Genomic DNA, 23,726 nt, shown 5'->3' on the forward strand with positions numbered 1-23,726 from the left:
TGGGCCTCCCCAATGATCTAGCACACCCTTTGAGATCTGCGCTGGTACGAGTCATCACTCTTGCCCCCTGTGCAGCGAAAGAGGTTATATTGGCTAAGTGGAGGACCAACACTATTCTGACAAGACTGGACTGACAGCATAAACTCTGGGGTATCCTAGGCATAGAGAAATAACAGCAGTGGTAAAACGCAAGCTGCTGCAATTTGATACAAAAAATGGGGGGCCTGCATGTGTCTCCTCTCTCAGGAATTCGGAGAACTTACATGCCCTCCCTACATACAGGTGCTTTGCCTCACACAGATGAAACAGGGTGCTGATAAAGGAGCAACAGCAAAATCCTAATTTGGACATCACACATGTTGGCCTGGACACATTACTTTTCTCTGCACTGAGTTGTCAATCACATCCATAGTATTGTTCTCCGAATGTTTCACCCTCCTCTATATTTCTACACTCTGGTTAGTTGTACACTTTTTCTTCTTTTTCTCTGCTGTATTGAGCGTAACTGGCCTCCAGATGTAGGTGATGGTGGATTTGTATTGCTGGTATTTCTCTTTGAAAATTAATAAAAACATTTAAACAAAAATATTTACACCTGAGGAGTACATCTTCTCAATAGAGACACTATATCTCAAGAGAATGATTTACAATTCCACAGGTCTGGACCAATGATTGATGTTTCTCTATCTTCTCTTACCTCCCCCTCAAAAGCTCTGTCCAAATACAGTGCTCTTATCTTGCGAATAGGAGTATGATTTCTATGTTACCTGAGACTGATACTCACAGAGCTCTCAAACACTACTGAAAAGTTGAATAGGATCTAGACAGTTGTTGAGGGTGAACCCAGAGGGCTCTTTGACTGCTGAAACATTTCTACTCTGACATAGATACGGAAAGCAGGAAGGCCACATTCCTCAACATGGCCCTGAAGATTTCTAACCTCTCACCAAACACTTTGAGGAAGGCAATGCCTTCTCTTAGGAGACACATGCATCAAGATTATTTGCAAGCACATGTTAACCTTCATCAAACAGGACAGGGCTTTGACTACTAAAAGAGACATGTACAATAGACTTTGTCTTTGGGTTGGTCAGTAACTTCCAGGGAGAGGGTTTTGCCAGTTATGATAGAAATAAATTCAGACACCAGCTTCTCATTTCATGTTGAAGTAGAGCGCCAAATTATTCCCATGGTTGATTGGACAAGGATATACTGTTTAGACATATATCCTGTGGTCGATTAGAAGGTTCATGTAATAGACCTTTATCTAATTTCAGGTCACTTTCTCTTTACAAATTCCTTTTTCCAACAAAGAAATCACCCTGGTAGACCTTGAAGTCTAAGGGATGATCTGTAGAGAGTCCATTATACCAGCACCCATGGTGGCAGTCTTGCGAACTTGTTCTCATGGTAAGGAAGTAGAACAAAAGCCTAAAAACTGGCATTATCTTAATTTGCATGTTGTAAATCACTGAGTCCTAAACACACATTCTAAAATATAGGAAATGTACCTCCTGTGGGTTATGTTGTTTTCAAGTAATTGAATGATCAAGCGTGACCACAAGGATGAACACACACTGAGTATTACTGCCCATTTAATATTCTTTGAAATGACCAAAAATAAGTCCTACGGTGAGTGTAAAAATGCAATGGTGTGGGGCACGTTTCTGTGTTTAAGGACATTAAACAATAACCCACATCATGTAACATGCTCAAGTTCGGTCCTAGGTGGGAAATCACCTCTGCAGTAAGTATTACAATGTAGGTTTGGCATAGATGATGTTTATATGAAGAGGAAAATGTGCCTTTGATCAAGGAAATTATTCTCTGCAGTTCTCCCCTGTTCTAACCTAACTCCCTGCTTCCAGTCCAATGTGATCTGTAATAATGGAACTATATTTCCATCACCTATAAGAATTAACTAGATTTCAATATACAATGGTCCAGTCTGCATAGGCATGCACCTGAATCTTGCTGAAAGATAAATCCACTTGCCAGTAGTCCTTCCTATTTGGACCATATTTAATTGGAACATGTTTGCTGGACATGGAACAGTAAAGACACTTTGAGCCCGCTGCTGATATGATCAAAGTGTCTTATAGATTTGGGCAAGTCAGAATGTAATGCAAATTATATTGGTTGGTTTACTGGAGGCAGCTACTAGCTCGTGGAAGGCTGCCACCATGCCAACTTCTTGGCAATAACGGTTGGTATCTTCAGCTCTAGGTGCATGGACTGGTGGTATCTTTCTCATGACTGACAATGTATGCACCATATAGTATATAAACAAGAATAATAATGGCTGTCACAAACATTAGTAGAAATCAAGGAAGAATGCCTGAGAAATACTTGATAGATCCTGTTGTACCTTCAGTGACTTTCCATCTCTATGGTGATTAAATAATCTGGGAATGCATGGGACTCGAGAGACTGGATGCTAGACCCTCAACCTTTCAGGAGAGAACCTTGAACTTGGGGTATCAGGGAATAGACTCTTTAGCTTCTGAAATTCATAATCTTATGGCAACCAAGAAGCGTTGTCAACTGTTACCTTACTGACCAACTGGACAGGACACAGCACATACACTTTTACACTTCCTCCTCTTTAAAGAGTCCTTCTCAATGGAAGGAAAGCATAGACTGATTGTCCTTATCACATCAGTATAACCCTCCTAGAACTGCTTCCACTCTTGCCAAATATCATGATAAATTATTACATTATGTTTTCACAAGAAGCCCTTTGCACCATACTATTTTCATTGCACTAGGTAGATACATTTTCCTAGAAACCCAGAAAATTCACATATTTTCATGTGTAAATTATGCTGCCACACCTAACAAAATAAGACATAAGAGAAGATGAATTTCTGAGTCAACAGCATGGGCAGTTTTATTAAAGAGACATGAAATCTAGCACGTTTTTGCCCTTCTGGAAAAATGATAATCTCTCAGCTTTGTGAAATTCAAACATATCTTGTGATTCAGTGTTTTTTAACGAACCATAACAAATATTGCTTTAATGGTTTATTGAACATTCTCTAAATCTGTCAACCTGATTACTATTCTGAGTAATCAATATTTCAATTTTGGAATAGTCAATGAAAGTGGAATTCCCTTAAATTACATGCAATTCGGTATTTTAGATATGCTGTGTTGGAACACTAATGGACCACTTTATACAGCAGTGAATATATACTAAATCACTCTTAGGTATCATAAGAATGTGAATAACCTATTAGAATAATCTACTAGAATAATCTATTAGGTACCTTTATATACAATGTAGCTAAAACTAGGATACACATCGTTAAATATTGTTCTTATCAAATGTCAGATGTCTAATCATAGCTTTTTGTCCAATAACAGGATACAAAATAAGGATATCAATCCATGAATATGATCATTTATGTGAAATGCATCTATTAATATTTCCAGGGAACCCATCATGAGTTTGATGTTGTTCTGCCTCCAAATCCAAAGTTCAGTAATTTTCTCATACCTCTTAATTGTCTTGAATTTAGTAATCAAGATCCTCATTTTGAGTCACTTTTTTTTTGCAAAGAAACCCGTTTAAAAAGGCCTAGATTTAAACTTAGTCTCACCTTCATATCACAAAAGAACCTTTACTGTTCTTCTCTTCAGGTGGATAAAGTGGTATAAATTCTAGGAAAATGGAGCATCCAATGTGCTTAGGATTGGGATATTTCACTAATTTCAGAATATGCTAGATGTATTTGGCCTTGGATTATTTTAAATGGTTCCTTATTATCTTCAAATTAAGGTGCCAATATTCCATGTCTCTTTACTATAAAAAAAAAATATTTAAAGGTATGTATTGTCAAAAATTGTGCAGCAACTTTTTGTGAAGAGGCTCTGATGTTTCAAAGAGACCTAGGCATTAATCAAGAACAGACAAAAGGTGATGGGAAGAATGCTTGCAATAAGTCTATCCAATGGCTATTACTCAGGGTAGCATTAATACCCATTGCAGTTTTTTGCAACGAGACCACCTCAGATTGGACTCAGCTATACGCAAACAATCTTGACCCTGCTCCAATAGGAACAGCCCAGCCTGAACTTCTAGGCCAGGTTCTCCCTGAACTGGAACAAAAGTACCTCAAGACCAGTTCTAACCTTATTGGGGCTTGTCAGTTGGGTATAGCATAGTTCCAGTGGCACAGTGAGCATGGTACCCGCATCTGGGCACACCCTTGCCCATTAGTGTAGTGCACCAAACACGCAATAGGTGATGAGAGGAATGCTTGCCTCTGGCAATTCCAATCCCAGAGCAAAGGGAGGACTGTGCAGGGATCTGAATTCAGAGGGCCACTTGAAATATGGGCCAAACTATTTTGTGGTAAAGAGAAAAGTAAATTCAAATTCAAATTCAAAATATCTTTATTCAGTTATAGTAATAATAACCATAAAAACACATTACAATATATTGTTAAAAATAATTACTGAGCCCACAGAATACATGTCAAGTTATTATTGATTTTCGAAGCTTAAAAATATTTTTAAGAAACGCAATAACAGATGCAATAACAAATTCATTTTTTTAAAATTGCAAGGCTAAAAAGGCGGGTCGACAATGTCTCAGGCCAAACTTCTTTAAAACAGGGATAATCCATCTCTTTCTCGGTGTATCATAAAATTTACAGAAGAACATAATATGAAAGGTTGATTGTACAGAGGCTTCGTCACATAGGCACTTACACAAATCTTTCGACCAGTCATTAGGTACAGGAAAACGTAGGGATCTAAATATAATATCCAGTCTGAAACGTGACATCAGAAAATGGTCAAAGTCTCCCTCTAATAATAGTATATACGGCTGGATTGTTGGAGTCAAGAGAGTTAAGTGATGGGTCCGTACCGTAGGCTTTCACATTTCATGTGCCCAAAACATCTTTACGCTCGTCAGGAGCGAAATTAGCAGTAGTACGACCTATAAAAAAAGTTAGATGGGGAGGCAGAAGCTTTGCCGCTGGCACAGCAAAGGCTTGGAATGAGCTCCCCTTCTATCTGAGAAACTCTAATGATCTACTGGCCTTTAGGAAGGCATTGAAAACATGGTTGTTCTGAAAACCACTCTGGCAGCAATCTGTGATAGGCGGGAGGACTGCAGCAAGCACCAGGACACCTCAGGGTAACCGTGCGCTGTATAAGTTTTCCTAACATAACATAACATAACATAACATTAGTGGCTCTAATTTCTCCAAGTAGACCCATACAACTGATTTTAAGGGCTTTTCTAGATACGGTGCACATAGAGATAGGTTCTGTGAAATATTCCGGGTGGCCCAACTCTGTAAGTAACTTTTTCACATATTCCAGCCACCTAACATGTTTGGCACCATCCGACCCCAGCACATAAGCCAGTATATAATGATTAAAACCAGTTTTATTTGACGTCCAGATTCTATGCCAGAGAAGGACTGGCTGAATCTTAATCGTGTCCTCCAGGTATGGCATACCCAATTCCAGGTGACAAATGTAGTTTGAGGTACTTTCTGGTAGGGCAAGGAGAAACTTAAGAAAAATGTTTTCAGCCATCTGCAGGGTTTTCACGTCTGCGTAGCCCCATATTCCTGCTCCATAGGTAGCCATGGCCACACATTTAGCCCTATAGATGTGTAGGAGTTCCACAGGTGGATGCCTTCGTAGCTTATGGCTAAAATTTGATAGGGCCATTAACACCTTGACAAACAACAGGCGTCTACTTTTAATTGTCTCGGACCAAAATCCTGTCCTATCAAATAATATCACAAGTATGAAAATGTTTTTGTGCACTTTAAAGGTCTTCCATCTATGTACTACGTTTTAATCCTCTTGTTTGACCCAACGCCACAATTCATTTAATATGTTTTGGAACAATTTATAGTGAGTCCCAAATTCGACATGAAATTAGAAAATTAATCTACAACGCGCTGAAGACCTAGTGGTATATGGGCCATTAAAACTGCATCATCAGCATACAGGAGTGCAGAGATGGGGCGCTTTGCCGCCTTTGGTAAATTTCTACACTCCTTGATTAAGATGGTTTCTAAATTATTTATATAAAGAGTAAAAAGAAATGGGGCAAGATCACATCCTTGCCTCACACCTCTCCCAACTCTAAAGTGACTAGTGCATTCTCCACCCAACCCATATCTGACCTTAGCCTTTGCCCCTGAGTAAAACTCCCTTAAAAAATGAGATTATTAAAACATCCACGCCCATGCCTTCTAAAATTTACCACAATTTATCATGAATAACGTCAAAAGCTGCCGTTAAATCGACAAATGTCATAAATAATCTTCCTTTTTTTGCCCTTGTGTACTTATCCAATAAAATGTGTAAATTAAGACCCTGCTCAACTGTACCTAGGCCCTTACGGAACCCATATCGCAGGTCACTTATCACATCTTGTTCTTCCGCCCATACCTGTAATCTTTCTAATAAAACCAGCCCGATTATCTTTACAGTTGAATCCAGCCGTGAAATCGGGAGGTAGCAAACAGGGTTAATCCTATCTCCCTTTTTAAAAAATGGCACAATAATAGATTCGTACCAAAACGCTAAGAAGCCACTTTCACTGCATGCATTAAGAACCTGAGTTAAAAGTGGACCCCATAATTCTAGATTTGTTTTAAAAAGGTCCACATGGATACCATCAGGTCCGGGGGCCTTGCCACCCAGGCTTGAGGTAATTGCCGCGGTGACCTTAAGAGTAAAATCCAATCTTGATTCTTGTGCTGTGACAGCCATGTTTAGCATAGTTCCCTGTACATCTCTTACCGGGTTATATTACAAATTCGTGTAGTGCTGTAGCCACACTGATTCGGAGATGGCAATCTCCATGGATGCCATGTCTTTGTCTGCTAAAAAAGGCGCATTCAGTGCTTTCCAGAAGGCAGAAAAGTCGTGACTATTAGAAGCATCACGTAAAGTACACCAGGCTTCCTTTTTTAAGGTAGTCTGCCTTGCTTTAAGTGCAGTTTTATTTTTTCTTCTTGCCTCACTAATATGATCCTTGTTTTTCTGTGTGGCATGAACACAATGTTTAAGTTTAGAGTATGCCTTTCTGCAGTCTGTGTCGAACCACCCTTGTTTATTTGTGGATTTCTGCCTTGATTCTACAAAAATATATTTTTTTATATATTTCGAGATTACCAAGAAATTTTCCATAATGTCTTGACTGGGCGACCTTCCATCCAAACATGACAAAAACATACTTTTACATTTTGAAACAACTTTTGAAAATAAATATCTCAGTGTTCACGGAAGCCCATCTAAGTGCATATCCATTTTGTCTACATAAAGCAATGTTGTCAGCATTATCAGCAGAGATGGGTCTGGCGTTCGTGCTCTCATTAATCAAATCAACACTTAAAGGTAAATGATCGCTAAAAGCAACCCCATGTGTCTTAAACTTTTTAATTTGTGAGGAATATCTGGATTAAGACAGTAAAAAATCTATGGTGGAAACACACCGCGGCCATCAAAAGTAGGGTTAAAAGGTAGCATAGGCGAACAAAGATTGTTAACAAATCCCAAATTAAACGTAAACATAATTTCATTCAACTGATCACCGTACGTGGTATGTGGAAAATGTATGTGTTTAAATTGACCTTTTTCAGATTTCATCTGCACTTTCCATCATAGTTTTTCCTAACCAAAGGGTTTTATGTAAATAAATGTACAAATTCCACCTTTGGCAAATATTGTCCATAACTAATTTAAACAATGTAATCACCCAGTACTCTTATTCGCAAGTAGCTCTTCTTTCTCACTCTTCAGACCCAAGTTTATATAGCTTTGACCAATATCCCATATATGGAAATCCTATATCGCCAATAGGTAGTTATAGTTAGGACCTATTTTCCATAGGAAAATCGTAACATTCTTTTCCCAATAACTTTGATGTCAGTTGACGAATTTTCATGAATTTTTCAAAACTCGTGGGGCGCTCCTGTCAGGTCCTATCTTAAATGGTTCAGGGTGATTCGACAAGCGGGGGCCGAGCAAAAAGTGTTTTCTATATGTTAATTCCCATAGGAAACTTTAGACACGGCTACAGCCCGAACTGCTGAACGGAATTACACCAAATTTGGTGAAAAGGTAGCCCTTGGTTCAGAAAGATCATTTTGTGTTAAATGGTGTAAATCCGTTCAGTAGTTCATGAGAAATTAGAAAAAGAAAAAGTTTCAATATCTGGGCGGAGCCTAACGACACATCTCATCGTGAGGTCTGATTGGCTGTCAGCACTTCATCCTGGAATTGCTGGCAGCCATCTTGGGACCAATATACATGATAGTGCCCCATGTAAATGCATTGTAGTGAATCAAAGATTTTGAGGGTTACCGAAAGGAGAACTATAAAGGGTGATAACAGACTTTAGTTACATTAAAATTCATTTGTTGATGATACCATACTAATTTCAGGAAATGTGGTGTGTTCTAAGGTGATTTTACCCTGTGAAAAACCTTCTGGTGGGATATCATGATTCATGTTTCTGTAAATTCACATTATCTTTCTCAGTCATGTGAGAATGAAGTCTGTCATTCTCGGTAAATCATATACATCTAACAAGGGCAGAGACTGTCAGTTGATTTCTTTGTTATATTTCAACAGGAGCAGCCTGTCAGTTGATGCCTTTGTGTTCTACTGCAGCTTCCCAGAGTGTTCTAAAGAACAACTAGAGCGCTAACAGCCTAATTTATGACAAAAGTATGGCACACCTGAAGCCATCTTGATTGGAATAAACTGGTAACACTTAAAACATTTAATTTAAAAAGGAACAAAATGAGGGGGTTCATTTTGTCATAGAAATTATGGTTAGTGCTGTAGAAAGAAAAATTAGGACGTTTTAAGTGAGATCTCAAATATCTTCCTCTTATATTTCAACAGGAGCAGCCTGTCAGTTGATGCCTTTGTGTTCTACTGCAGCTTCCCAGAGTGTTCTAAATAACAACTAGAGCGCTAACAGCCTTATTTATGACAAAAGTATGGCACACCTAAAGCCATCTTGATTGGAATAAACTGGTAACACTTAAAACATTCAATCTAAAAAGGACCAAAATGAGGGGGTTCATTTTGTCATAGAAATTATGGTTAGTGCTGTAGAAAGAAAAATTAGGACGTTTTAAGTGAGATCTCAAATATCTTCCTGTTATATTTCAACAGGAGCAGCCTGTCAGTTGATGCCTATGTGCTCTACTGCAACTTCCCAGAGTGTTCTAAAGAACAACTAGAGCGCTAACAGCCTTACTTATGACAAAAGTATGGCACACCTGAAGCCATCTTGATTGGAATAAACTGGTAACACTTAAAACATTTAATTTAAAAAGGAACAAAATGATGGGGTTCATTTTGTCATAGAAATTATGGTTAGTGCTGTAGAAAGAAAAATTAGGACATGTTTCAAGTGTGATCTCAAATATCTTCCTGTTATATTTCAACAGGAGCAGCCAGTCAGTTGATTCCTTTGTGTTCTACTGCAACTTCCCACCGTGTTCTAAAGAACAACTAGAGCGCTAACAGTCTTACTTATGACAGAATTATGGTACACCTGAAGCCATCTTGATTGGAATAAACTGGTAACTCTTAAAACATTTAATTTCAAAAGGAACAAAATGAGGGGTATCATTTTGTCGCAGAAATTATGGTTAGTGCTGTAGAAAGAAAAATTAGGACATGTTTTAAGTGAGATCTCAAATATCTTCCTCTTATATTTTAACAGGAGCAGCCTGTCAGTTGATGCCTTTGTGTTCTACTGCAGCTTCCCAGAGTGCTCTAAAGAACAACTAGAGCGCTAACAACCTTACTTATGACAAAAGTATGGCACACCTAAAGCCATCTTGATTGGAATAAACTGGTAACACTTAAAACAATTAATTTAAAAAGGAACAAAATGAGGGGGTTCATTTTGTCATAGAAATTATGGTTAGTGCTGTAGAAAGAAACATTAGGACGTTTTAAGTGAGATCTCAAATATCTTCCTGTTATATTTCAACAGGAGCAGCCTGTCAGTTGATGCCTATTTGTTCTACTGCAGCTTCCCAGAGTGTTCTAAAGAACAACTAGAGCGCTAACAGCCTTACTTATGACAAAAATATGGCACACCTGAAGCCATCTTGATTGGAATAAACTGGTAACACTTAAAACATTTAATTTAAAAAGGAACAAAATGATGGGGTTCATTTTGTCATAGAAGTTATGGTTAGTGCTGTAGAAAGAAAAATTAGGACATGTTTCAAGTGTGATCTCACATGTCCATCGTATATAACATTGTGACGTTCCTTCCGCTTCCTCTTTCTTCACTGCTCATCAGTTAAGTGCATTCCTTACATTCTTGGCTTAATCTGACGTTGTTGCTGTTTGTATAGCGGTTTCTTGTGCATGTTATTAGCATTATTGCCTTGGTATTGTTTCATATTCCCTGTGCAGCAGGCTCTTGCCCGAGAGCGTTCTCCACCTCGCAGTTTCTCCCGCTGTGCACTCTGCTCGTGGTGAGATCCTGTCAGGTGCATCTGGTTCGAGCGAGGCAGCTCCGTCGAGCGCTCCCGCTGGTCTTTACATGCGTTTGGGAATCCGGTCACTCCTTTAGTGTCCGCTTGATTCCCGACCAACCCTCGCCTAATTTTGACACCGCTACGCGGTGATTTCCACACACGGCCATGTTAGTGAATATCGCCACCTGGTGGTGGTAATTGGTATTGCACCTCAGTCTATTCTTATAACAGCTTCGGGAAAAGCCCAGCTGTTGGAGCACCGGCAAGGGGGCTGCCTTAAGGATTTTAAGGGCATTTGTTCTGTGCTCACACCCTCTGCTATCATGTCTTCTCCAGAAGACCATTTTTACTCCTCCTACCAGGAAGTGGAGGAGGAATGGCCCCCCAACTTCTCCTTCCAGCAGTGGACCAAGCCCTCTTTATGGCTATTTCTAGGGCGAAAAGCATCCCTGGGGTGTTCAGTGATCCAGATTTGGTGGTGGCGGGTGGTGGCCGGTCCCAGTAGCTCCCATATGGGGAATAAAAGGGCTGTTAAGCATAACGCTGGGCACTTGGAAGGATTTGATAAACTTACGGAGACCTTCCTCAAGAATGTGCGAACGCTAAGACATGCACCCTGCCGGTAGGAAGAGGAGTCCGGAGAAAATTGCGACGCTGTCACCACTATTGTAGAGCCCGACGGCGGGTTTCCCTTAGAGGGAGAGGGTGTATCGGAGGACAATTTCTCAGAGAACTTTTCTAATAACACTTACCTGTATGGAAAGATGCACTCTGGGAAGTGTAAGCTATAGTCAGTCATGTGACTAGAGACGGTATAAATATGCACGCACAGATGCACTTAGTGAGACTTCCTGCCCGAGAACAAGGCTGAATTGCTGAAACAAGTTGGGACTGCAGGAACGCTATGCTGTAATCTCGAATTAAAGGCTCTCTGTCTCCTGAAGTGTGCCTCTTGTGTGTTTCTTCATGCTGTATGGATTTGTCGGGCTTCTCCGTGCCCGTCTTGAAGAGGACGCCCTGCAGGGTTGGTGGCTCCCTACTCAGAGGTTTTTCTGTGGATGTATATATAGAGATACATATTCCTGGAAGCTACATTACATTCCTAGCATAAAATACCCCAGACGTATATTCTGTCTATTAATTTTCTAGGTGTTTCAACAATTCCCATCTGATCACCCAATTATTAACTTCTGTACCCTTTATGATTTCTCTAAAAGTAATTTATGGAAATATATGGAAACTCCAATAAATTCAGGTTTTAGTGAGCTGCGATTCCAAAACAGTTGTTCTTAAAATGTATCCCAGAAAGGTAGGATCATTCAGATAGCATAACATAACTTAGCATAACATATGACCCACAATTATTGTAGACGAGGAATACATATGGAAAACCCTGCTCTCACAAATGCCGCGCTCTCTCTGCCTCGCCCTCATTTCATTATTCTAGGCAGGGAGTTTGAGTATTCTGCCATTTAAAGAAGCCCGAATTTTGAAAACAAATATTATTATGTGTTTAACTGGATAGTATACAATGGAAGATAATTATGAAGAAACATTTAAAATCAAGGACGGCCAAACACATATATCAGTGACTTGTCTTTACACAATAAACCAATACATCTTATGCCCACTCCATTAAATGGCAAATGAACCACTTGCTTATTCAAAAGATAATTGAATGTCTATTTTCAAACAATCTATTCAGAAAAGGCTTACTTTTCTTTGCAATGCAGCTTTAATGACGAGTAAACATTTCAGAATTTGACAACCTTTTCAACTTTTGCTCAAATGTTTAATACTGTTTCTTAAGTACCGTTCAATAGAAACCAGTCTAGGCAAAGCACTTTCTTTATGTGATGCTTCGATAGGAGATTGATCTCCGAGGACGCCCCACAGCTCTGAGAGGAGGATTATTGGATTTTGTGGCGCTCTCAGATGTCAAAGATCTTTAAACAGTGTCTTGCAAAGTTGCCACATCCCGACTGTGTATGAACCGCTTATGAGCTCATCAAAGAAAGCGGTGTACATGTTAATTAGACATTAGCAAACATGATTCCCACACTAAGTCAAATGTGAGAACCAAATATTCTCATCTTGCGCGAAATTGTAATGGCTTTTAATAAATCACGAAACATTACAAAGGAAACCCAAAAGAAATGTCAGCACTTCAAATACATTGTTCATGACTGATTTAGTATATGGGAGAATTTTTTTCAAAAAATTACAGAGATCGAAACCAGTTTTAATTGAGTTCTGATTTCACGTTTCGGCGCTGGAGTTGCAATCGTTTTTCGACGGTAACGATCACAACATTTTGAGCCATGAAATGCATTTTCCTGCATCTAGAAAGGCGATCTTCCATTTATCTATACGATATGGGAGTATTTTGACTCCCAAATCCTTTCGATTTCATGCATTGTACCAAACAGTAGTCAGAGTATATAAATGACATAAATACTGGGCAAATATTTTACCAGGACTAGGAAATTATTCACAGTGGTGTTCAAGTTTAAGTACAATTTGCACACACTAAACACTGCAAGAAACAATGACAAATACAAGGGTCAGAGTTAAGATTTTGCCAGATTTGCAACATAATCCATCCTCTACTGCTTAATCTGCAGTGTTTAACAAGAAAACATTTGCATCTAGCTCACACAGAACAAACGTTACGATAAATCTGGCGATAAAAGTGTTTGCACTCGTTGATAGACCTTTCACAAAGGTTAACTGTTCAGCTTTTGATTGCTTACTGTATGTATTTTGTTGCTAAACTGAAACTACTGAAGTGAAATCTTTGCCCAGACAGTATTTTCAAATATAAAAATGATGTGTCTTTAATCCACCGCTAGACACTCTCCCCCTCTTTATTTTACACTTGCAGGTGCCACCTTTCTCCCTTTGTCATGTTTTCCCTACTTCTCTTCCTCTCTCTTTCTGCTTTGTGTGGTCCCCACCAGCAACCACCGGCTCCCCCAACCGGCAACTACTGGCTCATGATAAGCACTGCGCACAACATGCACATTTAAAGAGCAGACATGCACATGCGAATACAGGTAGATAAAGAACTATGGGGCATATGTGCAAACACATATTCCCACAGACACAGAGTGGGTAAAACAATTGCATACATCTGGGCCTATGTGAGTATACACATGTTGGAAAATATGGTAGTGTGTCCTGGTGGAGGCAATAGTGGGCAGGTGGGTAGATGGAGGAGATTGCTTGCTAGTTGGGTGAATGCCAGTAACGGCTCGTAGTGGGAGTGCTGCGGGGCGGTGGGGCGGAGGAGGGGCAGGGTGGGGCATAGTAAACTCCCTCATATGGCCGACCGGAGGTCAGCACATAAATAAAACGAATTACATTGCGCGCGCTGCAACACAAATGGCGTTACAGCGCGCACAATGTAATTTGTTTTATTTATTTATTTATGTACTTACCTCCGGTCTGCCGTATGCCGGAGTTTACTACCCCCCACCCTGCCCCTCCCCCACCCGCCGCACCGCCCGCAGCACTCCCACTACAAGCCACTACTGGTGAATGCAAGTGTAAAAGTAAGTGTATGGGCAATTATTTTGGTGAGGGAAGATGCATGAATGTCTCGGTTGGAACTGATATAAAATGATGAATGGGCCCAGTAGCAGCTCGTCAACAGTTAGGTACTGTTAGACCCGGCATCTTTTGGCGTGATATCCCCTGTCCTTTGCTTCAGACCTCCTGTTTTTGATTGTGATGGCCCATCTAATGGGTGATGGGCCCTCCCGAGCTAGAGTGGTTGGAGGAGTTGTCATTGACACCTGAAGAGGGCTATGCCTGTTCTCACACAAAGCAGTCTCCACCTCCTGCAGTATGTCTGGAGCCAGGACAGGGAAAGGCAGGGTATTGTGTACTACAAAGACTTTCCTTTGAAGTTTGCCTACTTCAAAGGTAGAAAGGGGTGTAAATATTGTGCCTCTGACACCCCAAAATCAGAACAAAATCAGAACAGTTCTGGACTGAGGACTTTCTGCAGGAAAAAAAGAGCTGGAGAAGCTATCTGCAGGGACCGCCACTTTGCTGTGTTGGCCTGCTGCTTTCCTGCTTTTGTTCTATGTCTATGTCTATGTAGGAGAATTTATAGAGCACACAGGGAGTGTCCTGCCATTAAAAGCTGAAGGGTAGCAGCGGGGGAAGGAGGGGTTACAGGCATGAGTAGAGCCAAGTTTTCCATTTTTTTTCCGAAACAGAGGTGTAGACTCAATATTTCTCAGATGGAGGGGCATTTTGTTCCAGAGGTAAGATGCAAGGCAGGACATAGCCTTGCCCCCTGTCCTAGACTTTTTAATATGGGGGATGTTAGCTAGCAGCAGGTTAGAGGAATGGATATTTCTTCGTGGGGCATAAAATAAAATCTTGCATTTGTGATACCCTGGTCCTGTCCCATATAGGGCTTTCTGGGTAACGAACACGAGTCTTAAAGATTACTCTTTTCCTTACTGGGAGCCAGTGGAGACTCCTTAGAAGGTGGGACAACTGCGCATTCCGAGGGAGCTCAAAGATGGTATGGGCTGCTGTATTCTGGACAAGTTAAAGCCTGGACAGCAAATAACTAGGCATGACCAGATAGAGGCCATTACCGTAGTCCAGCGAGGATATAATCATTCAATCAAACATTTGTATAGCGCACTAATCACCTGAGAGGGTCTCCAGGTGCTGAGGGGTGGGGGGCGTGTAGCTACTGCTCGAACAGCCAGGTCTTGAGAAGTCTCCTGAAGGTCAGCAGGTCCTGGGTCTGTCGCAGGTGAGTGGGGAGGGTGTTTCATGTCTTGGTGGCGAGGTAGGAAAAAGATCTTCCGCTGGTGGTTGTCCTGTGGATGCGTGGAGAGGTGGCAAGGGCGTGGTCAACGGAGCGAAGCTGGCGGTTCGGGGTGTCAAAGTTGAGTCGTTTCTAGAGGTATGCTGGACTGGCATTGTGGAGTGCTTTGTGAGCGTGGGTGAGGAGCTTGAAGGTGATCCTCTTGTTGACTGGGAGCCAGTGCAGGTTTCTCAGGTGGGCTGTGATGTGGGTGTGGTGGGGGATGTCGAGGGTGAGGCGTGCATAGGCGTTCTGTATGCGTTGTAGTCTTTTCTGGGGATTGGCCGTGGTTCCCACGTAGAGGGCGTTGCCATAGTCCAATCTGCAGCTGACGAGGGCCTGGTTTACCGTCCTTCTGGTTTTGGTGGGGCTCCATCTGTAGATCTTGCGAAGCAGATGGAGGGTGTTGTAGCAGGAGGAGGATCCAGCATTGACTTGCTGGGTCATTGAGAGCAATGAGTCCAGGATGAACCCCAGGTTACGTGTGTGGTCGGTGGGTTGCGGTGCGGCTCCCAGAGCGATTCCTCCTCCTGGTCTGTTGGTGCGGTGCTTTCGGGTGATCTTTTAGCCATCCGTGATGGCTAAGGCAATGTCGGGTGCCGAGGAGAGGTTCATCCAGGTCTCTGTTAAGAAGGCGACGTCTGGGGAGGCTGAGTCGAGTAGGTCCCAGAGTTCGATGGTGTGCTTGTGGACGTAGCGGGTGTTGAGTAGTATGCATCTGAGATGGTTACATCCTGCCCTGCAGGTGGGGCAGGATGTGCAGGTGTTCTGTGGCTGGTGAAGCTGCAGCTTTGGCATGAGAAGGGTACGTGGGTGAGCTTCAGGGTGACCTGAAAGCAGTTGGGTACTCGTCCGACGTTGAGTTCGTGGAGGAAGTTGGTGTCGTAGCGGCGTCGGATGTCGGGGCTCTCGCGGGGGCCGGGGGTCTGGAGCTGGGCGCGGTCCAGAAGCATACAGATACAGACGGGCTCACCTTAGGCGCACCAGTGGCGCGTCCGCTGCACGACCGTGTAGCGGCCACCATAAAGTATGGGAGGGGGCGGGACTGGAGGTGGGAGGGGCAGGAGCGGGGCAGTGACAGTGGAAGGCTGAGGCGAGAAGGCGGGAAGCAAGTCAGGAGCAAGTGGCAGCTGACTGAGCCCAGAATAAGTAAATCCAGTAAAATAAAAATTAAATAAACTGATGAGCTGTGGAGCGAGTCTCCTGGCAGTCAGGGTAGGCCAGGGGGCACTGGAAACAAAAGGTTGCAGTGACGGCGGACTGCTGGCGCGAACCCGGTAGGCAGGAAGTCCTGGCGCTGGTGCAGGGAGGCACTGCAAGCGGAGCTGCTGGGGAGAGTGTTGCCTTAATCACATGTTGTCTGGCAGCTCCAGACAAAAAGAATAAACATTTACGCAGAAGGTGCAACAGAGTAAAACAGGTGCCTACTACTGCATTCACCTCGGCACGGAATAACAACTGGTTATCAAATTTGAACCCCAGGTTTTTCGCCACAAAGTTGTTAGCCGTGGGGGCAGGAGTGTCAGCTGGCCAGAAGACCTGCAGCGGTGTCTCTGCACCCTTGCCAAAAAAGAGATACTCTGTCTTTCCTGCATTACATTTCAAATGATTCGCAGCAAACCATCCGAAAACAGCTGAGAGACAGGTACTAATTAACATACCAGGACATGGCTCGTTGTTCTTCAACATAAACAGCAGCTGTGTGTCACCTGCATAGGACACAATTTTGACCCCCAACGATTCAACCATCACGGTCAGGGGTGTGAGATAGATGTTAAACAAGGTAGGACGCAAATCTGAATTCTGCAGGACACCAACCTTCAACAAACGAGATGTGGCTGAATGGGGATGGCACCAGACCTCCTGCCCCCTCCCCTCGAGAAAAGATGCCAGCCATTTCCATTCCAGACCCCTGATGCCAATCGAGTGGAGCCGAGTCAGGAGCATCTGGTGCGAGACCATATCAAAAGCGGCAGATAGGTCTAGCAAGATCAGCAACTCTCTTTCGCCTGGCTCCAGACTCAGCCGGATGGAATTGACCACCTCCAATAGAGCGGTTTTGTGCTGTGGTTAGGGCGAAAGCCCGACTGGCTAGAGTGAAGTAGGCAATTATTTTCAAGAAAGGAAGAAAGCTGCTGGTTCACATGTTTCTCTAAGAGCTTCGAGAAGGCCGGGAGAAGGGAGATAGGCCTATATTGGCAGGGTCAGAGGGATTAGCCTGGGCCCTTTTTAGCAATGGAAGAACCTTTGCCTGTTTCCATTTAGTGGGAACCGTGGCAAACGAGAGGGAGGAATGTATTAGCTGATTCATGGGAGGATTTATGGCCTCTGCTCCAAGGACAAGAATGGAAGCGGGGGCAGGGTCCAACAAAGAGCCAGATTTAAGGCATTTTAAGGCCCTCAAAGAGTCCTCCAGAGAGATTGGGTCGTGAACATACTTCCGTAGTAGAGGGTGGGTTGTAACTAAGTATTTCCTAATAATTAACCACTTCTAAGGCAGGGCCTGATATAACATATCCCACTGTAAGTGGTGGGAGGCTGGCCTTGATGGAATCTATTTTTTCCTGGAATAATGAGATGAGCGTTTCACACCATTCCTCAGAGGGCGGTTTCTCATTTGAACAAACCTCTAACAGCTCCTCACAGTCAGCAGAGGCAAAGCGGATCCCCCCCTCCAGGTCAGAAATAGCACGTAATATATTTTTGAAAAGGTACTCATCACATAATCATATTCAAATTCATATACGCTTCAGGATAAATCAAAATAGTGTTTTGTGCTGGGAGTAAAAGGACTAGACTTTGTTTTCTGTATCCTGCCTCCAAGATTCTACAAGGGCTTGAGTTGAGGTTCCCTCCAGGTAAGAAGTCTCAGGGCCATCAAAGACTTCACCTGTCAGTACCTGGGCTCTTCTGTTGAGAGTCCTGATTTGACAAGTGGTGCCAAATCCAGTTTCTGGGCCCTTGGAAGTGGTACCTGGAGATCTTAAGGAGAAAATCTCTGCATTGACTCCTAGCACCTGTTTTATCAATGCACTGCTGTGAAAGAATAATGCATCACCACTACCTGCCCCAAAGCATGGTTCCCACTTGATACATCAACCACAGCTTTCACTGCAGGCCCCAGCTCACCATCAAAGCACATCAGAAGGATTGCTGCAGTGTGAGATTCAAGCTCCATGTCACCGACATCCGTGACCCTCGCTCCGACTCCGAGGCTGCGCCTGCTTCGCGATTTAGGAATTGACGCAGCACCTGCTCGCTGCTGCCACATCGATGGAGCATGTCTGGATTATCAACGCATCATCCCTGAGCACCGATTGTTCATTGATACTGCATTGCAATAAGAAACCTAGGCAGAGTGTCTAGAAACTGGTGCATCACCTCCACTGCCAGTAAGAAACCAACACATCACCTCCTCTGCCTAGCAATAAAGAACCAACGCAACATCTCCTCTGCAGTAAGGAACCTTAACAACACACCTGCGCCTCGCACCATCTTTGATTTTAGATGCATCTAAGGAACATTGTGCTAAATGAACACATCTATTGATTTCTATGGACTTAATCTTTTAAAATGGATATTTTGACTGAGTGTAAGGTTAATAGTTATATTGATACTCTCATAGGCAGTGCTTACTGGGGCAATGGGTTGTTGAGGTTACAGGGGCCTCCGGACAAGACTCGGGCACTTATGTGTTTACATATTAAGCACTTGAGAGGCCTCTACATACCCCTAGCAGCTTCTGCACTGAGCTATTTCTTTATTTTACATACCTTCTAATTTAAAGGGGATCGATTGTGAAAAAATTGATACTAAGCAGAGTTTGAGCAACTTGCTAAAATGTGTCTGTAAAAATTACAATCATGAGAATGAATAACACTATAGAAAATTCACACATGAGCAAATTTCAAACTTGGAGGAATCCTTATCTCTTTATTGAATTAACTGAATACAAATGAACAGCAGGGCACTCTTCAGGTTGGTTTACTAATCAAATACCTTGCTTTATTTAAAGCTTACTATCACCCACCCGCTCCCATGGTGTTGTTAGAAAGCTGGGCATCGTGGTTGTGACTAACACTTAGTAAATTAGAAGTGGGTCTCATGTGGCTTCACAATTAAATATAAAGTCAATCCCTAAACATATAGAGCAGCTGTTTGTTATAATGGGTCAGATATGATGTTCCTCCCTGAAACATAGGTACATGGAGAATATTGGCCAGAAATGACCATTGCCATTCACATTGATTATGTGTATTTTTGTAAGAATCAGAAGTAGTGGGTGGTCGGAGAGGTGGCATTGGCATTTAAGACCCATCTATGTGTGAGAAGTGAACTGGATACTGGGAGTTGCCTGAAAGAGATGTTCCGTTTTCTACTTCTTTCCTTTTTATACTGTCTCTATGTATTTTATTTTTGTTTATCAACCCCTGTCCCCTCCAACCACAGCACCAGAAGGTTTTCTGGAGGAATCGAATGATTGCTGTCAATTCTTTTTAATGTGATCTTGTTAGGGGACACTAGGCTCCAGGTCAGACCTTCTCAGGTTAGGATCTATTTTTTTCAGAGGTGTAGAGGCCACCTACAGTGCAAGCCATATAATTGATCTTGTGCTTTATACCTTTCTGTTAGAGAAAGACATTTTAGTATCTCCAATGGAGTAAACTTACAATAATTTAATTTGTTTCCAAATATCATTCCATGGGCCTCTCTTAATCATGATCTCTCAGGTGAAGTTTTTTTTTTTAATTCAATGGAACAGGGTAAATGTGGGGAATGCGACCAGTGTATTTCATCAACTTTGGCTTTCCAACACCCCAATCCCAACTCCATGGAATGAGATTTTGACAATTTCTTCTACCCTATTTTTGAGGCCTTAATGCCTCCTGTCAGAAAGAGCAAACAGTCCAGCAATCCACACAAAGTATGGTTTATGCTATCGCCATGGACTGAGCGTCTATTCTTGAAAGAGGCAGTGAGCAAATGGCATTTGCTTCACAGACACCCACGCAGAATATAGAGATAAGGCACATTGAAGGGTGTTTTCATAAGCGCTTTTTCAAGCTATGAGTTGTCCTAGGGATCTGGCTACTCCAGGTGCCTAGGCTGGAATTCAATAAATGGTCATTATGTTCAGAATAAAAGCATAGAATACTTCAGATACGTTTTGTAAAAGTATGGAAATGCATGACATTATTTGTTACATGTCATTTTAATAAACTTTTTTAAGCAGCATATCACTGAAAGAAAAAACAAATTATTTTTCTGAAAAAAAACACAGGTCAATATAATATTTACATGCGTACCTCTATCCTCCTTCAAGAAAGCATTTGTTTATGAATGTTACTATCAGTAGATGAGATATCTGTCCAGAGAATAATCACTACAAATGGCTGCTGCTCCTGAAAACAATCCACCACCTAAATTGCAATGGAAGCACTACCTATGAGGAAGAACAATACACCCAAATTGCAATAGCATGTCAGTAGGAGAGCAACATTTCCCTGGACTGATACAAAATGCCATTGACACTGTCTCGAAGAGAAGAGGGGGGCTATGGCAGATCCCGCCTGCGCATAGCCAGCTGATCGCGGCCCCGCCCCTTACCTGGAGGGACGAGAGAGGAGAGACACACGATGGCGGTGAGAAACATGGTGTTTCAGCAAGCAAGCAAGCTGATACAGTGTTGCCGCCTGTGGATTTGACTGCCTTGAGGGTCGTGGAGAAGACGGAGCCTCTGAAGCTGCTCTGCTCCACTGAAGCTCCAACGCCAGATACATTGTTTCAGTCCTGTCCTGTTTCAGTCTTGGAAGCTACGAGAGCTGCAATGGCGGGAGGTACTGCGCGGCGTTTTCAGCTGAGTCAAGGCTGATCCTTGGATACATTGTTGCCATTTAGCTGCTGTGCATTCTTGAGGTCCATGGAGAGACGGAGCTGCTAAACTCCTGGTATGATAATATGCCAGTCTTCTGAAAGCTTGGCGGGCTGGAATTTTGCATAGTAATATTTTGTTGCTGCCTGGCACTTTAACCCCCAAACTTCCCAAAACTTCCTAAAGCTGGTTTTCTTCAGGGTTTTTTTGGGACTGCAATGCTTGATTCCTGGAGGCTGGAATCCTTTTCATTTTAGATACTAACAATATTGGAAGCTGGGAGAGTTGGGAAAGAGGAAGAAGAATTCTCTTTAAAGTTAAGGGAAAAGATACATTCAGGGTATCCTTCAGTAAAAATACTGTACCAGCTTTAATACAATGGGGAGGCATACTAAAAACCCCACTAACCCGACTCAGATTCAAGTCTTCCCCCTAAATCAAAAAATCGCAATGTGCAAATGAAAACGGCTCAGGGCACGTCAAAAGAGGAGAGGGAGCGAGTCCCAAAAAATCGTACAGGCTCTACTCAAGTTCAGAGGAGGATTGCCCAGAGCAAAGCGAAAGTGGTCATGGGGTCCACAGGATTGATCAAACAGTGCTTGTCAGGCAGTGACGTATTCAACTATTCTGTGCCTAGAAAGCAACAGCGCTGGCACAGCCTTGGAGATAGTAAATCAGGATAAAATGCCTCCAATGGAAAATCCAGATGGTATGCAAATAAACCCCCTCTGCTTGATGCCTGGCAAGAGCAAGGAGTATGTGATTTTCAAGAAAGCAAAGCCCTCTCAATCTTTAATGCAGCTTCCTCTCTCTCCTCCGCAGCAGCCTCCAAAGCAGGAGACTCAAGGCGCAAAAGCTGTACAAATTGATCAACTCCAGCCCTCCTCTACAACTTTTACTAACGTGGCTCCTCTATTCTTCCACCCACTAAGGCAGTCTTCTCCTCTTGCGTTATCCACAGAAACATATGAAGGAACTAAGGAAGTGGCTTTCGAAGCAATTAAAAAATCTGCAACAGGATCTGTATCGGGTTCTGCATCCGGTTCTGCAGCCGGCTCTGGACTCAGTTTTCAGTGCGATATAAAAAGTATGCTTAATCTCATATTAGAGGAGATCAGGGAGATGAAAGCTACTCAGGCAGCCCAAATCGCAGCACTACATACATGATTATCGAAAATTGAAGAGGCAATGGAGGCTATACCGTCTCGTCTGCAGGAGGCTAAGTCAAGAATCTCTCAGTTGGAGGACCAGATGACCTCAATTCAGCTGCAGGTATCAGAGGATAAGAAACAAAAGAACTCACTGGAATTGAAACTGCAGGAGCTGGAAAATCACTCACGCCGGACTAATTTTCGTTTGGTGGGTATCCCGGAGGGGTTTGAAGGATCACAACCGGATCAATGGGTAGAGTCCTTTATAAAAGACACAGTCCTTCCTGAATTCTCTGGGGACCTTACAACCACCTGTGCCCATAGAGTTCCAGCACAGCCATTTCCTAATTCCAAACTTCCCAGAACTATTTTAGTGAATTTTGCGGACTATCGTATTAAGGAGAAAATACTGACTAGGGCAATTAAAAAAAAAACAATTTTCAACACTAGAGGTCTCTCTTTGCCGCATCTTTTCAGATATGAGCGCTGCGGCTGCACGTTGCCGAAAGAACTTTGTTAAACACCTTTATTTATTCAAGGCACAGGGGGCGCAAGCAGCCATTGCCCAACAGTCAAAATTGTGAGTCCTATTTCATGGGAAGTTTCATATGTTTTCAAATCTGGATGAAGCACAGGGACTTCTGCAGCGAATTACGAAGGACAAGTAAAAAGGAACACATTTTTTCTTTGTTTTGTTTTGTTCCTTTTCTCTTTCCTCTCCTTCTAGGGTAGGGTGGGGAGGGATCACATCAGGGTGCAATACCATGGCACCCATCATGAAGGGGACCCAAGGTGGGTCAGCAGAGGGTAAGGCGGGCAATTCCCCTTCTGCTAAGGGTTTGGGTCAAGTGGTTCTCGGGGAGGGCTGGGTTTGGGTTAGGGCACAGGGCAAGGGTGGTGGTGTAAAAAAAATTAATGAGCAGAATAGTTTATCTATAAAATGTAAGCTAAAAGAGAAAGGGAGAAGCGATTACCAGAATTTTGTAAAACAGTATAATTTGAAAAAGGGTATGTTTACTGATGTAATTTTGAACAATAAGACGAAACATGGGTACTAATGCTCATATTATTTTCATTAATGTAAATGGTATTTCGAATAAGCAGAAGTATGGTGGCTTGATAAGATGGTTGGCAGCCTTTTCTCCCCAAATTTTATTTTTTCAAGAAACCCATCTCAAAACTAATCAACCTAAACTGTTTATTCCAAAATATTTTTCTAAGGTCTATTTTGCTTTAGCTAAGGCAGCGATTCGAGGGGTGGCTATCTATCTTGGACATGGTTTAAATTGTGAAATTGTTCAAGTTGATAGAGATCCTTATGGTAGATGGATCTGGATGCAGGTAAAGCTGGAGGGGAATTTGGTGAATCTGGT

This window comes from Triturus cristatus, chromosome 12 (genome assembly GCF_964204655.1).
Source record: "Triturus cristatus chromosome 12, aTriCri1.1, whole genome shotgun sequence".
In the NCBI taxonomy this organism is placed as follows: domain Eukaryota; kingdom Metazoa; phylum Chordata; class Amphibia; order Caudata; family Salamandridae; genus Triturus; species Triturus cristatus.